Below are 16,767 nucleotides of genomic sequence, written 5' to 3'. Positions count from 1 at the left end.
AGAAACCTGTGTATTTAAGTGCTTAACTTAAGGAACAGCTAAGTGTTTCAAATGGAGAAAAATACTACCTGATGAATTTTGGTCTTAGACAGGTCACCTTCCCAACACATTTTCAAAAGTAATTTTCACTATGCATGATTAGAACCTACCCCAGTTCTAAGATGTCATGTTATATATCTGGAAATGATGACTGAATAAATCAATAAATTACCAAAGGTTAATCATGAGCCTGCATCCTAAATAACGATGAATATTCATTCATTAAGACTTCTTTTGGGTACTAATCAATCACTGAGAAGCAACAAAAATGAGCATTAATAGGCTTAGGGATCATTTTAAGGAGACTTTAGATTACTTTAAAAGGAATACACTTGAATAGGTGGAGCACAAAGGATCTGGGGGACCATGAAACTATTCTGAATAATACTGTGATCATGGATATATGACATGCATTTGTCAAAAGCTATAGAATCAGTACAACACAGAGTCATAATGTGACTATGAACTTTCTGTTCAGTTCAGTCACTCAGTCGTGTCTGACTCTTTGCAAACCCATGGACTGCAGCACGCCAGGCCTCCCTGTCCATCACCAACTCCCGGAGTTTACTCAAACTCATGTCCATTGAGTCGGTGATGCCATCCAACCATCTCATCCTCTGTTGTCCCCTTTTCCTCCCGCCTTCAATCTTTCCCAGCATCAGGGTCTTTTCAAATGAGTCAGTTCTTCACATCAGGTGGCCAAAGTATTGGAGTTTCAGCTTCAACATTAGACCTTTCAATGAACACTCGGGACTGATCTCCATTAGGATGGACTGGTTGGATCTCCTTGCAGTCCAACGGACTCTCAAGAGTCTTCTCCAACACCACAGTTCAAAAGCATCAATTCTTCAGCTCTCAGCTTTCTTTATAGTCCGACTCTTGCATCCATACGTGACTACTGGAAAAATCACAGCCTTGACTAGACGGACCTTTGTTGGCAAAGTAATGTCTCTGCTTTTTATGTCATAACTTTCCTGCCAAGGAGTAAGTGTCTTTTAACTTCATGGCTGCAATCACCATCTGCAGTGATTTTGGAGCCCCCCAAAATAAAGTCAGCCACTGTTTCCACTGTTTCCCCAACTATTTGCCATGAAGTGATGGGACCAGATGCCATGATCTCAGTTTTCTGAAAGTTGAGCTTTCAGCCAACTTTTTCACTCTCCTCTTTCACTTTCATCAAGAGGCTCTTTAGTTCTTCTTTGCTTTCTGCCATAAGGGTGGTGTCATCTGCATATCCGAGGTTATTGATATTTCTCCCAGCAATCTTGAACTAGTAATGTATCAACATTGATAATTTAAAACAAATGTACGACACTAATGCAAGATGTTACTGATGGGGAAACTGAAGAGAAGGGAGAGGGGAGGAGAGAAGATAAATATAAATATATATATATATATATATATATATATATATATATATATATTCTGGATTTTCTGTTCAACTCTTGTGTAAACCAAAAACTACCCTTAAAAAATAAAGCCTACTAATTTTTAAAAAAAGATTAAAAAAGAAATCGACTTTCAATTAGTGGTTCTTAACTGGGGCAACTTTGCTCCTCAGGGGATATTTAGCAATGTCTTAAGACATTTAGTCACACCTGGGGAAGGAAGTGTTACTGGCAGCCACTGAGCAGACGCCAGGATGCTACTATACAGGCTACAATACATAGGACAGGCCCCAGCAAAAAAGAATTATCTTGCCCCAATTGTCAATAGCGTTGAGGTTGAAAAACTCTCACCTGGATTTCTATAAAACTACTGATGATCCAACCCTAAAACTTCTAACTGCATCATTTAGACTTGAAGAAATTTTCTCTTTTGTCATCCTTAGACTATCAAGACATTAGAATATAAAAGTATCTCAGATGCAAGAGTCTAATAGGAGCCATGGGAGAGAGGCACTAGAAATCCATCTGCGTAAGCTAGCTGAGAAGGGCAAGTCAAACTCAGCAGCAGACAGGGACAGTGGGGCCTGATGGGGAGTGTGAGGAAGAGAACGTTGCCCACCTGAAGTATTACTTGGAATACAGATTTGACTGTGTGAGACAGAGATCAACACTTTGGTTAATTTCTCTTGATATAAAAGTCAGAGCTGGAATAACATGAAGTATTCAGGGGCCCAATCTCTTTTCCTGTTGCTTCACCATTCCTGGAGTGCTGCTATCCTTCATGTAATCCAAGATGGCCCATCACCATACCCACATTTTAGCCATCAGGTAGGGGAAAAAGAATAAAGAAGGACATACCCACTCTGTTATAGGCAGAACCTGAAAGCTGCCCACCTCCCCTAATCCCACTGGCGAGAATAATCGCAAGGCTCCTGTTAACTGCAAGGGACACTGGGATGTGTAAGTCTTTATTTGGGCAGCCACAAGCATCATCAAAAATTCTACTAACATGGAGAAAAGGAGACTGGATACTGAGGAAACAGACACCACTGCTGATGGGGACACACTGCTCAGATCCAGGTTTTTTGTGTCACATGGGAATACAGATCCACTCCTGCCTAATAATGATTACACTTGTTTTGAAAAGGGGCAAAATCTCAGATTTTTACCTAGAGCATCTGAATTTCAAAATATTGCCTCAATCAGAAAGAAAAAAAGTCAAAATAAAAAGTAAAACATTGTGCATGTCCTATAAAACATACATACCAGCAGACCATAACCATTACTTTGCAATTTCTGATATAAACTATTAGAAGAGCATGTATAGTTCTCAGTTCAACGTGGTTTCCAGTTTCAGATAATTTATGTACAGTGCAAAGTGTCAGTAGGGCATGATTAAATGAGAAACATAAATAATTTTGACAAATGTGGAATCTGGACCATTCCAAAAGATTACTCTCAGGAAAAAACAGAGCCTTATTTCCTTGTGTTTGAGAAGGTGCCTATTAATCCTCCAAATCTGTTCCTTTGCGCTATTGCAAAACATCCTTTCCCGTGAATACATAGTATCACTTTTCTGAAAGAATGTATTTAGTACAGGAAACCTCTTAACAAGTCACCACCAACAAGGAGGGGACTGAGCTGAGGAGCTGGCTGTGACACTGGAGGACCAAGAAGATACAAAGATGGCTGAGACAGACGCCCGGCAGTGAAAGGGCTTGCATCTCTCAACAAGCAGTGCACAAGTAGAAACCCAGATGGCCAACAGGCAGAATCAAGTGTTCGCCTTTACAGGAACTCAGGGGAACACACAGTAAACCTTTAATGGATTACCACTTTGTACCAGACTGCGCAGAGGTTATGTCAAGATGTTTGGCAATAGGAACTCCCATCCAAGATGTTTGGCAATAGGAACTCCCATCCATCGATGGTGGAAAACTCTATTGATATGATCATTTTGGAAATCTGCATACCCCACGACCCAGAGATCTTTTCCTAGGTACATCTCTAGAGAAACTTACACAAAAGAATAAAGTTTATAACAGCACTTTCCGCAGTAAGACAAAGAAAACAACCCAAATATCCCATGACAGTAGAAATGATAAAATTATAGTATTCATAATGGAATGCCATATAGCAAAGAAAATACAGTTTAGGTTCACACAACATGGTGAATCTCACAAACATTAAGCAAAGAATCAAGACTCAAAGTACTATATACATCACCAGCCCCTGTATATATGTTCGAAAGCAAGCAAAATGAATACGGAGGATCATACACAGGTGACACAATATAAAGCAAAACAAGAAAATAAGTTCCATAGAGTCAGAGTGCAACCGGGGAAAGAGACAATGTTTACTGGGCAAGGGGGGGCACTGGTACACGATGGGCATGGGGTGGCAACATTCCTCACTGGGTGTGGTTACGTGTCTGTGCAACTTCTAATCTATTTTTTAAACCATTCATACATGTTTTATGAATTCTTCCTGGTGATTATCAGTTCAGTCACTCAGTCGTGTCCTACTCTTCGTGATACCATGGACTGCAGCACGGCAGTCCTTCCTGTCCATCACCAACTCCCAGAGCTTACTTAAGCTCATGTCCATTGAGTCGGTGATGCCATCCAACCATCTCTGTCATCCCCTTCTCCTCCCGCCTTCAATCTTTCCCAGCACCAGCGTCTTTGTCAGTTCTTTGCATCAGGTGGCCCAAGTACTGGAGTTAAAGCTTCAGCATCAGAACTTCCAATGAATATTCAGGACTGATCTTCTTTAGGATGGACTGGTTGCATCTCCTTGCAGTCCAAGGGACTCTCAAGAGTCTTCTCCAACACCACAGTTCAAAAGCATCAATTCTTCAGCGCTGAACTTTCTTTATAGTTCAACTCTCACATCCATACAGGACTACTGGAAAAACCATAGCTTTGACTAGACAGACTTTTGTTGGCAAAGTAATGCCTCTGCTTTTTAATATGCCGTCTAGGTTGGTCATAGCTTTTCTTCCAAGGAGCAAGTGTCTTTTAATTGTCACCATCTGCAGTGATTTTGGAGCCCCCCAAAATAAAGTCTGTCATTGTTTCCACTGTTTCCCCATCTATTTGCCGTGAAGTGATGGGACCAAGATGCCATGATCTTAGTTTTCTGAATGTTTTAAGCCAACTTTTTCACTCTTCTCTTTCACCTTCATCAAGAGACTATATAGTTTCTCTTCACTTTCTGCCATAAGGGTGGTGCCATCCGGTGACATAATTCACATTTAGTGATCTGGGTGATATAAATTCACATCAAAAACTAAGTCAAATATGACTAGTGGGTGAAAGGTAGGGTGCTGGTGAGCAAGTCCAGTGCCAGTTAGAGGGCAAGTGTTAGAAACACCAGGGCATTACTTTCAAGTTCATCCCGATCCTTTTCAGAGTTTAGAACCAGGCAGGATTTCAACTGTAAGTGGACTGACAGTAGCTGAATGCTTATTTGTTCACCCTCTGAAGAACCGCAGCTGGGGAATTTGCCTTGGAGCTGACCGCATGGATCCTGCGAGTGGGTGGGGGAAGAGCCGGGCAGGCCCAGGTCTGGCTAGAGCACAGAGGCCCCTCGCCTCCCGGGGCCGACAGACAGGCAGGCAGGGCGGGAGGCTGGGTTTATATGAATGAGGAGTGACCTCAGAATCCCCAGAGAGGGCCCCTAACCAGCTGGATGTAAGCAAGCCTGGACCGAGATGTCTCTGCCTCTCCCCAGGAGTAAACATACTCTCTCTGTGTGGACGTTCTTGAGCCTCATGCAATGGAAGCATTATTTTAAAGACTCACTTGACTAGAACTGCCAAAAGGGACTGCTTTTTTCAAGTCCCAGCCAGAGACAATGCCCATAAATCTACAGGACTTTCTACTTATTGGTAACAAACCAGAAATTGCTATTTTTCATCCTTTCAACAGGAATTCAGATGTTACTATTATGAATGCTGCGTTTTATCTGATGACTTAGGTTAAACCCCTGCCCCTGCCCCCGTCATCAGGTATTCCAGGTTCGTATTCTGACAGCTTTCTGGAAGGAAGCAGCCCAGGACCCACCGTTACCGTTTAGCCACTGGCGGCTCCTTCTGCCTCGATGATTCCTTTTGGCATTCCCAAGAACCCCCTTTCACGGGCTTTTGTTTTTCTTTCCTGATCTCACAAGCCCTGGAGGAATGTGCCAACCTCACCCCTTTCTGAGACAGCCACGTGGCTGGCAAAACTGAGGCCATCCTTTGTGTGTGCTGGAGCAGTTGTGTGGAAACAGCCACCCCCAGCAGATGCGTGCACCTGTTTGTGCCTAGTTGGGGACTTGCCCACAGTTACAATCAGCCACCTGCCGTGCTGAGGCTGGAGGGCAAGGGAGTTCAGGCAATTAGCAAACGGTGGCTGCTGGCAGTTCTGGAGCAAACCAATCACTGCAAGAGATCCCTTGAAGATGGTAATTGTCAGTGTTTGGTGTGGGAGCATCCCTAGGTTTCTAGAATAGTTAAAAAAAAAAAAAAAGGCCAAGCCTCAAACTTTCCTTTTCTTTTCAGTGCTAAAGCTCTTCCTTATCTGAAAAGCACAATGATCCATGGAAATGAGTGTCAAATGTCACCAAGACAAAAATTAAGCTCTTTAGGAAATAACCTGGGACTGGAGTCTTCTCACCCACACATAAGCATAACTCAAAATCCATGTTTCATTAAATGTATGTTGTTGTTTAGTCTCTCAGTTGTGTCTGACTCTTTGTGACCCCATGGACTGTAGCCCACCAGGCTCCTCTGTCCATGGAATTCTCTAGGCAAGAATACTGCAGTGGGTTGCCAATCCATTCTCCAGGGGATCCTCCCAACCCAGGGATTGAACCCAGGTCTCCTGCATTGCAGGCAGATTCTTTACCACTGAACCACCAGGGAAGTCCCATTAAACACATATGCAAATATAAAAAAGCTATAGTTAATACCTGTTGAACACTCAAGATAAAGTCTATCAGGCAGCCTAGGGGGCCTCCGAGAATCCAAGCGAGTTGTCACAGCTGGGAGCTCTATTTAATACTGTGCTCTGTGCAAACTAAAGATTTACTGTCATTAGGAACTGGTGTAAATTAGAAACGTTTGCCAGTCTTCTGGAATTGCCTGCACAGAGGTTGGTGATAAGCCACTTCCTTATCTGTGCTTGTTGGAGAGCTGACGTGGCTGTCAAAGTTTTGCACCAAACTGAAGGAATGGGCCATGGCAATGATTACAACAGCCAGAAAAAGTGTATTTAATGTTTGTTAAAAGGTGTAACAGGTGTCAACACAACTACTAAAGCATTCCAGGTGGATCTGGTCTTTTAGGATGTGTGTATGTCTGCTCAGTCATGTCAGACTCTTTGTGATTCATGGACTGTAGCCCACCAGGCTCCTCTGTCCATGAAATTTTCCAGGCAAGAATATTGGAGTGGTGTTATTTCCTCTTCCAGGGGATATTCCAGACCCAGGGATCGAACCTGCATCTACTGCATTGGCATGCAGATTCTTTACCTCTAGGGCCACCTGGGAAGCCCTGACAGCTTGCTTAACCACGGTATTATTAGAAGGATCTTGGATACAGAACATAAGCACTAATTTCCTCAACTGTGATATCAGTGTTGGTCAACACTTTGGTGGTTAGCAGTTTAAGATATAGTATCAGTTTACTTAGAGCATTTTTTCACTGGCCAGATAGCCTTCACATCACCCTTTTTTAATTAAAAGAAAAAAAAAAATCATGTTTCTTTCAGTTATCTGGGAACTTGGCCATCAATGATGAATCCAGTTCATTACCTTCTTGACTATAGAACCAGGGAATTCTAACAGTACATTTCTCTCCACTAATTCCCAGGTAAAGGGATATTAAAGGTTGTCAAGCATGAGAAAACACAGTAGTTCTTACAAGCCCCTGGCCAGCAGCATCAGCAGTATCTGAGGATGTGTTAGAAAGGCAAATTCTGTGCTCGCTTCGGCAGCACATATACTAAAATTGGAACGATACAGAGAAGATTAGCATGGCCCCTGCGCAAGGATGACACGCAAATTCGTGAAGCGTTCCATATTTTTAAAATAAAAAAAAAAAAGAAAGGCAAATTCTGGGGCCCCACTCCAGACTACAGAACCAGAAGGGCTGAAATGGGACCCAGCAATCCCTTTAATAAATGACTTGAGAACCACAGGAACAGAGTAACAGAATGAACACATAATACGAACACAGGGAGGTTTTCAAGAAAGAGATAACAATCTACAATTTAAAACAGGAAAGAAGGTCAAAGAGGCTGAGGAAGCCCAGTAGGCTAGTTTCAGGAGACCCTTCTGAGGCCCTCGTTTAGCTACTCAGTCATGTCCGACTCTCTGAGACCCCATGGACTATAGCCCACCAGGATCCTCTGTCCATGGGATTTTCCAGGCAAGAATACTGGAGTGGGTTGTCATTTCCTCTTCCAGGGGATCTTCCCAACCCAGGGATGGAGCCTGCATCTCCTGCATTGCCAGGCGGATTCTTTATCACTGAGCCAGCTGGGAAGCCCCTTCCAAGGCTGACCCAGTAGTTATACAGACAGAGTAGGTACCTCCATTCAATCCCTAAAAAGAAATGCTCACACCCACTGAACATTATTAGGCTTCAGAGACTGGGCTAAAACCTCTCTACAGGTTCTGCTATTATCACCATCCCTGTTACATAAGATGTGAAAACTGACATTTAAAAGAGATTTCATTTAAACTCAGCAAGAAAGTAGCAGATATGACTCCAAGCCTACACCTGGACAACTCTGCCTAACTTCTCTAGTTTCAAACTGAAGGGACAGAAAACAAGGAAGGAGAGGAAAGGAGAAAAGAGAAGGCTTTTGCCAGCTTAACTTGAGGTTTTGGAATTTGTAATTATGGTGGCCACTCATTGATTCTACTAAACTTAGTTTCTGGGGTGAAGAAAGGTTGCTTTTTTAAAACTAGATAATCTGATTTTAGATGGCGAGGGACAGGGAGGCCTGGTGTGCTTCAGCCCATGGATTGCAAAGAGTGGACAAGACTTGATGACTGAACAACATAATCTGGTTTAGTAAAAAACTGGATTAAACCACAAAGAACAGATTACAGGTAACCAGACTGACCAGTGTTATCACTCAGTGTTTCTTAAACCAAACCAACTACTGTCTGTAGCTGTCCTCCAATAGCAAAGATACCAAACTTAGTTTTAAAAAAAAAAACAACTTTTTAAGAGCTACAAAATGACTCCAGTCATTTTTAGCAGAATTTTAAAACAGGGCACGCAAGCCCACCTGAGAAGCCCAACATCCAACAAAGGTTCCTTAAACCACACAAGGTGTTCCTAATGCCCGATTTTTATTTTTCCAACTTCACTGAGTTTGACACGTTTTTTTCCCCAACTGTGCTGCCCAGCATGTGAGATCTTAGCTCCCTGATCAGGGATCAAACCTGCACCCTCTGCAGTGGACTCATGTAATCTCAATCGCTGGACTGCTAGGGAAGTCCCTGATGCCCCATTTGCAATCCTAGCTAAAAAGTTCATAGTAAAATCTCAACCCTTGACGAGCTCTGTTACAGGATAGAGGGCTTGGGAGCAGCTGGAGAAAGAGGGAAACAAGCGTTCAATCTCATTCATAGTCAATCATATGCCAAGGCAAAAACCTAGGGCTCGGATCCACCCGATTCTAATGCCACCACTGATAATTGCAAACTGTTTTTAATAAAACTGCTCAGAGACTGAGACGGTTTCATAATAGCTAAAATAAAGTGCCTGCCTCACTTTCCACCCCTTCAGACCAAACCCTGCCAGCTGGTTAAGAGACCTGAGTTAGTCTGGTCCGACCCTGAGTTGGTAGATGCGGGAAACAGGGCCCAGCGACCTTAAAGACTTACCAGGGGCCTTTCGCTGAGGTGGCGCTAGATCGAGAGGACCAGAGGCTGGCTGGCTAGTTCCCAGGACTCCAGGTTTAAGCGGAGCGGCAGCAGGGAAGGAGGAAGGAAGGAGAGGAGGGAACTGGGAAGCTGGGTGGAGAGAGGAGGGGGAGGGGTCGGAAAAGCCAGGTGGGCTGGACCAGACTTCTTCCCTCCCCTCCCAAGTCAGAGGGTCTTTCCATTCTGGGGATTTCCTCCCCACCCCATTTAATCAGGTCTTGATCACACCTCAAGCCAAATCAGGCAGTCGCCTTTTTGGAGTGGAAAGTGAGAACTGAAAGGATTATAAAAGCTAGGGATGCCCCCCATCCATTCTGGGAGAAGGAGGGACACCCCACTTCCTCTTAATCAGATGAAGCTCCTTCTTGAGGGTTCCGGTGTGAACATACATTGGTTTCTAGCTGCCTTGGACCTCTCTGCTCCTTCACAAGACTATAAATTAGAAACTCCTGTGGCTCTAAAAGAGACAGGGAATGTGCTATGTGACAGACAAGCGCTCAGCATTTTACTTTTACAAAAAGAGAAAGAGAAAAAAAAAGGATGTCATTCAATCCTTATACCAAACTGAGGTGTAGGAGCTGTTTCTAACTTACAGATAAGGAAACTGAGGCTTAGAGAGGTCACCCAGCTGCCGGCTGTCCCACCAGAGCTGGTACAAGGGAAGCGAGGGTTGGGACACAGGCTACTGTAAAGCCACTACATACTTAGAAACATATCAACAGACATGCTCACTGGCTGGCCCTACCCCTGTGATGTGCAGTAACAAGGTCAGGACCTAGAACTGGATTCAGTTCCAGGTCTCCATGTTTATAGGACTTAGTTAAACTAACCTATGTAAGCCTCGGTTTCCTCATTATAAAGACAGGGATACTGATGGGTTTTCTGGGATTCTTGGAAGATGCTATGAAGCTATGTTGCTGTGAAGGCACCTGCCTATGTTTATTAAATGTATTCTTTCCTTTCTGATCACAGCACAGGAAACCAACAATTATACCAAACACTTTACTTCTAGCATCCTCAGAACAGGCTAGGGGTGGCTTCTTACCACTGAAAAGAATCCCCAGTGGGTGATCTAGGTTAGAGCTGCCAGATTAAACATTTAGAACACACACTAAAAAAGTTATCCCTTATTTATTTTATGTGCTCAGCCTGGCAATCCTAACACTTGGTAATAAACCACATGGGAAAAGAACTTTGGAAGCAGCTTGGCAAGTCCCTAAGTTGAAAGTGGCTTTAGGATTGATTCAACAGAACCCACGGTAACTGGTGGAAGTACAGCCTTAAAACTTGCTCCTCCAACATCATGACCAATCCATGGAATTTGTGTCAGACCCTCCTTATCTCTGCATTCTACCGGAGACAAGAAACCAGCTTGTGTTTAGGAAATACAGTGTCCTCTCATCTAGAATTCCTTTGTTAAACTCTTGTCTGTAGTCTAACTTGTAACCAAGGACAAATTACTCTGTCCATCTGAATGTGTGATAGGGATCAACTGTCAAAATACTTTTTTTTCTTTAGATCTGAAGAATTTCTTATAATAATGAAAATGTGATGAGAGATTTTTTTTTCTAAACATTAGCCAGCTTGCCAAGAACTCTGATCCTGTCTACTTTGAAACTTCAAGTCTTTTAGAAGAAATATAATCCAAAAAATGACTTAGGCTGAGAATGAGGTTAACACAAAAATCTGTAAATATTTAAAATAAAAACACTTTAGAAATTCAGAGAGACAGAGGGTGGAATGGTGGTTGCCAGGAGTTGAGGGGAACCCAGTGAAACCCTAAGGCCTGAGCCAGGGCTGATGATATTCCACTGCGGCCAGAAATAAGAATTACGGGTTCCAGGCACAGTTCTAACCCTTTCACAGGCATTTTCTCTCTTGATTTTTCATAATGGCCCTAGGAGGTCTAGGTTATGTTATTCCCTATGCCTCAGACCTGGGAGATTATACATACTGAAATCAGAAAAAGGCTAAGAGGTTCCCAGACATATATGCAAAAGGGCTTTTTTGCAGAGTTCTGTGTGGTTCTACCTTCATCAATGGAGTACCTGTTTAGACACCTACAAGAAGACCCTTTCTTTAATAATCCATCTAATACCCAGGCCTTACAGTTTTCAACAACCAGGACCAAGCTACACAATTTGCAAGACCCAGTGAAAGATTAAAACGTGGAGCTTCTTTGTTTAAAAAATCATGAGGAATCTCAAGATGGTGACAGAAGAGTGTCAAGCTGAGCATGGGTCTCCTCTGAGCAGGGGGCCCTGTGTGGCTGCACAGGTCACACCCTGGTGAAGTCTGCCCTGCCAACAGCACTTTTCCCTGGTAGGTTTCCACTGTCTTAATTGCTTCCTTTCTGCCTGCCCAGCCTCAGGCGCCTGTGCCCAGAACTAAATGAGCCTGTTCACAAAGGCACACAGACCCCCAGCGGGCAGCAGGTTTTGGACAGGGCCCCCGACGTGCCGGGGGGGGGGGGGGGGGGGGCGCGGAATCACAAGCTTGCTGCCTTGCTGCTCTGGGGTGGCAGGGAAGGGCTTTAAGCCTTGGTTTGGGAAGTTTCCGTTAGGTCAAGTGGGTAGTGTTCCATGAATCTTACATTCACTTTGAAAAACGTTGCAGTGTCAGAGATCTATAGGTCACTGTGCTAACCTATGAGTTTTTCAACAGGACAAATTAACATTTAAAAAAATTCTGACATAAGCACTGTATATTCATTATCAATAAATGAAAACACACTGACATGTGAAGAAGGCAAATTGCAAACATTTCTATCCCGCCCATCCCAAGATAACTCTTCGTCATGACAACAGTATCGGCTTAAATTTTTTTTTTACCTCTACCATAAACCGGGCAGTGTGCAATGCACTCTAATACTGTTTTGCACATTTGAAAATTGCTAAGAGAGTAGATCTTAAATGTCCTCATCACAAGAAAAAAATTTTTGTAACTATGTATGGTGATGGATTTTAACTAGACTTGTAGTGGTGATCATTTTGTAATACATGCAAATACTGAGTCATTATGTTATACACTTGAAACTAATATATGGTTACAAGTCAATCATACCTCAATTAATTTCTTTTTTAATTTTTAAAAAGAACTGTAATTATTCTTATTTACAGATGGGAAACTGCAGTGGAGGGATGTTCAATAACACAGCTACGATTGTTCACCAGTGAGAAGCAGGATCTGGAGCCAAACTCAGTTTTGCCTAACTTCAGAATCCACTCTACAGCAGTCTTTTTGGTGGGGAGTCTGTAGGTGCGCAGAAAGAAAATACCAGAACTTCTAATGATACTTTTTATGCATCCTTTGAACATGTTACTCTATGTCACTGCTTTTGATGGTGACTCTTTTGTGAGTATTTTACAATATACATGATGTTAATATAGTTCTCCATGTCTACAACTATGGGCTTCCCTAGTAGCTCAGCTGGTAAAGAATCTGCCTGCAGTGCAAGAGACCCTGGTTTGATTCCTGGGTTGGGAAGATCCGCTGGAGAAGGGATAAGCCACCCACTCCAGTATTCTTGGGCTTCTCTGGTGGCTCAGCTGGTAAAGAATCTGCCCACAGTGTGGGAGACTTGGGTTTGATCCCTGGGTTAGGAAGATCCCCTGGAGAAGGGAAAGGCTACCCACTCTAGTATTCTGGCCTGGAGAATTCCATGGACTATATAATCCATGGGGTTGCAAAGAACTGGACACGACTGAGTGATTTTCACTTTCATGTCTATAACTGTATAATGAAATAAATAATTAAAAGTATACAAATGAATGGGGCTGTATGAACAAAACAATTTAGAGGTTACTGCACTGTGCTTACAGACTAGTTTTTAACTTACAGACTAGTTTTTATACATGTATCATATATTTGAATATATTGGCATACATATTTTTTTTAATAAAAAAGGATGATATATATGCTTTTTTCTATTTCCTATATTGTAATCATTTTTTCCATGTCAATAAATATTCACCTACAAAAGTATTCTAATGTAAGTACTGAGCTTCTTAAGTGTCACTTTTGATAAGATCTCATGATTTAGAACAAGGATGTGATATCCATCCTACATTCCAATGCCTTCATCCCAACCCCACTCCAATGAATGGTGGAGTGTTGGAAGCCAGGGAATCTCTTTAAAAACACATCTCTCTTCTCAAAAGAATTGAAATTCAGGACTCAAAGAGATATTTGTGTTCATATCAGCATTATTCGTAAGAGCTAAAAAGTGGTGTAACCCAAGTATTCACTCACAGATGAATGGATAAGCAAAAGTGGTAAATACATACAGTGGAATATTAGTCCTAAAGTATAGGAAATTCTAACACATGGTACAATATGGATGAAACATGAGGACACTATGCTAAGTGAAAGAAACCAGTCACAGGAAGACAAATATTGTACGAGTTCATTTATATAAGGCATCCAGAATAGGCAAATTTGTAGAGATGGAAAGTAGAATGGTGACTGTTAGAGGCTTGGGGGGAAGAAGAGAAGGGTTATTATTTAATGGGTACAGAGTTTCCATTTTTAAGATGAAAGATCTTGGAGATGGATGTCGTGATGGTTGTCCAGCAACTTAAAATGGTTCAGATGGGGGACGTCCCTCGTAGGCTGGTGGTGAGCAGTGTGCCTACCAATGCACAGGACACACGCTTGACCCCTTTCCTGGGACGATCACACATGTCTTGGAGCAACTAAGCCGGTGCAACACAACTACCAAAGTCCACAAGCTACAGTCCGCGCTCCACAACAAGAGAAGCCACTGCAATAAGAAACCCGTGCATTGCAACAAGGAGTAGCCACCATTTGCCACAACTAGAGAAAGCCCTAGCATAACAACGAAGACCCAGCACAGCCAAAAATAAATAAATTTAAAAAAGAAAAAGGTTAAGATGGTAAACCAACAACAATGCATCTCAGTATACTCGAAAGACTTAGTGGAAGCAAAGTCCCAAATACTAAGTCTTCATTCTGTACTAGGCATCCTCCAAGGTGCGTGATCTCATTCAATTCTCACAACAAATCCCTTAAAGGAAAGGGACCTTAGGGAGGCAGATGAACCTAGAACCTATTATACAAAGTCAGTCAAAAAGAAAAACGCAAATATCGTATCTTAACGCATATATATGGAATCTAGAAAGATGGTGCTGAGGAACTTATTTGCAGGGCAGCGATGGAGACGCAGACATAGATAACAGACTTGTGGATACAGGGGTTGTGGGGGGGCAGGGGGAGGAGAGAGTGGGACAAATGGAGAGAGTAGCATGGAAACACTATCATATATAAAATAGATAGCCAGTTGGAATTTGCGGTATGACTTGGGGAACTCAAACCAGGGGCTCTGTGACAACCTAGAGGGGTGGGATGGGGTGGGAGGTGGGAGGGAGGTTCGGGGGTGGAGGGACATGTGTATACCTATGGCTGATTCATGTTGATACATGGCAGAAACCAACACAATATTGTAAAACAATCATCCTTCAGTTAAAAATAAATAAATTTTTAAAAAGGGACCTTAGGCTCAATGGCTTGAACTGGCTCAAGGTCACATCACTAGTAGATGAGGAAGGCTTGTCTCACTCAACTTAACCCCTGCCTGTCTGAATCCAGGGCCCGGAAATTTTCACTGTCTCTTATAAAGGAGGTAAAATGACTTTGGCTAAGTAGAAAAGACTGGAAACTTAGTCTGCCTCCACCACAGCCCTGAGTGGTCCAGTGCCTTGTACATTGTAGGTATTTGGTTTTTAATCTATTGAATACAAGGGTGAATAGGGTCCAGCAATGAGAAAAAGACCAGGCATTCCAAGGTCACTGCTGATGGAGTGCTCATTTCCTGCCTTCTCACTCTTAAGCTATCTCCTCAAGTGACTAATATTAGACTTGGGGCCGCTCCACTGATAACACCACTTACCACAGGGTCCACTGCCTGCTGCCCTCACTGCCTTCCGTCAGGGACAGTGAGGATCTGCGGCGGGCTCCTGATACAAGTGTGAGTCCGAATGGTACTCTGAGATGGCAGGGGAGACCTGGGGACTGTAGGTCTGGTCCTGTCAACCTGAATTGTCATGGGTATGTCACTTGTTAGTTCATCCTGCGTGAAATGAGGGTTCCAATGCATAATATGGGGGCAGCCCTAATCTATGTGCAGAGCAGGTGAAAAGCACCCACTGTATGGGATGGAGGATTCTTTCAAATCTAGGGCTCTTCAGAAAAAGCAAGTTCAGAATTTGATGACTGTTTACGCTAAGAGCTATTGGAATTAAAATTGAGAGACGCAAGAATCTGACAGGCAGTACAAAGAAAAGGAACTGCTTATCCTTTAAAAGCATTTTAATACTGAGCTTGCACCAAATAAATAAGCCCCCACTTCACAAACTGAAGTGCACAGAACACTGGTCTGGAAGAGGCTTGAACATCAGGGACAAGAAAGCGGGAAATACTGTTTATGTGTTTTCTTCTGGGAGATCTGCCATGCTCATGAGTGGATTTGAAATTGATCAAAAAGAACTTAAACTCTGTTGAGTTTGTTTTTTTTTTCAATTTATTTTTAATTGAAGCATAATTGCTTTATAGTATTTGTTGGTTTCTGCTTTTAACGATATAGTTCCCACGCTTATTTGTCTGCAGCTCCCTACTTGTTGTTATCTCGTGTGTTTATTGAACGTAACAACTCAACATCTGGCGAAGTCATGGGGAAATGTTAAACCATAATATGAGTAATACAAACGTTACCCACACAAAGTTTCTTAATCTCAGTTGTAACATGGGAATAATATTCCAACAACCTCATGAGCGGAGATGACGATTAATGAGTTACTGTTTGTAAAACATGTAAAACAGCCTGACACATAGAAGTATTTACCAATCATTAAAAATAAATAAAATATTAACGTGCTGAGCTATGTTTAAATCAAACCTTAAAATAGCCATAACACCAACAGAAAGAAAAGTCATTTCTTACTATGCTTTTCACAAAAGCTCTTTGCTGATTCATTAAAGTTCTGGCGTGAAATCAGACAGAAACATTAAATTTTTGTCAAGTCAGCCTTCTTGATTCTGTCAGCACAGAAGGTAATGATTCTTACAAGTCTGTGTTAGAATACTAAAAAGGAGACTCCTGACAAAGGTCAAGAGCATCAGGCACGGAGTCCTAACTGGGCCACTCTTGAAGCCATGTGACCTAGACAGTCCACTACCTACTCTCTCCACAGCTCAGTTTCCCTCTCTGTAAAATGGGGGTACCACTAGTGCCTGTCATCACACGATTGGTGGGAAGGTTCAATGGATTAACACAAATAGCAATAGTAAAGCCAAACAACAGAGACAAAGCAACTGAGCTCCAGATTCCAGAGAAGTTAGCTATCCACAGTAATACAGCAAGTACCTGGGCCTGGATTTGAACCCAAGCAATTAAATT

At 42.6% G+C, this 16,767-nt stretch overlaps 1 protein-coding gene and 1 non-coding gene across 6 annotated transcripts in view; one reads left to right on the top strand and one right to left on the bottom strand.

Moving 5' to 3' along the window:
* Positions 1–16,767, bottom strand: part of FRMD4B (FERM domain containing 4B) — a 356,738-nt gene that overhangs the window by 54,209 nt on the left and 285,762 nt on the right. The gene's annotated exons all lie outside the window — the stretch shown is intronic.
* LOC122683398 lies at positions 7,393–7,499 on the top strand. The gene has a single exon (XR_006337735.1). It is a non-coding gene; the product is annotated as a U6 spliceosomal RNA (small nuclear RNA).

This window comes from Cervus elaphus, chromosome 24 (genome assembly GCF_910594005.1).
Source record: "Cervus elaphus chromosome 24, mCerEla1.1, whole genome shotgun sequence".
NCBI lineage: Eukaryota > Metazoa > Chordata > Mammalia > Artiodactyla > Cervidae > Cervus > Cervus elaphus.
This window is presented reverse-complemented; position numbering and strand designations above follow the sequence as displayed.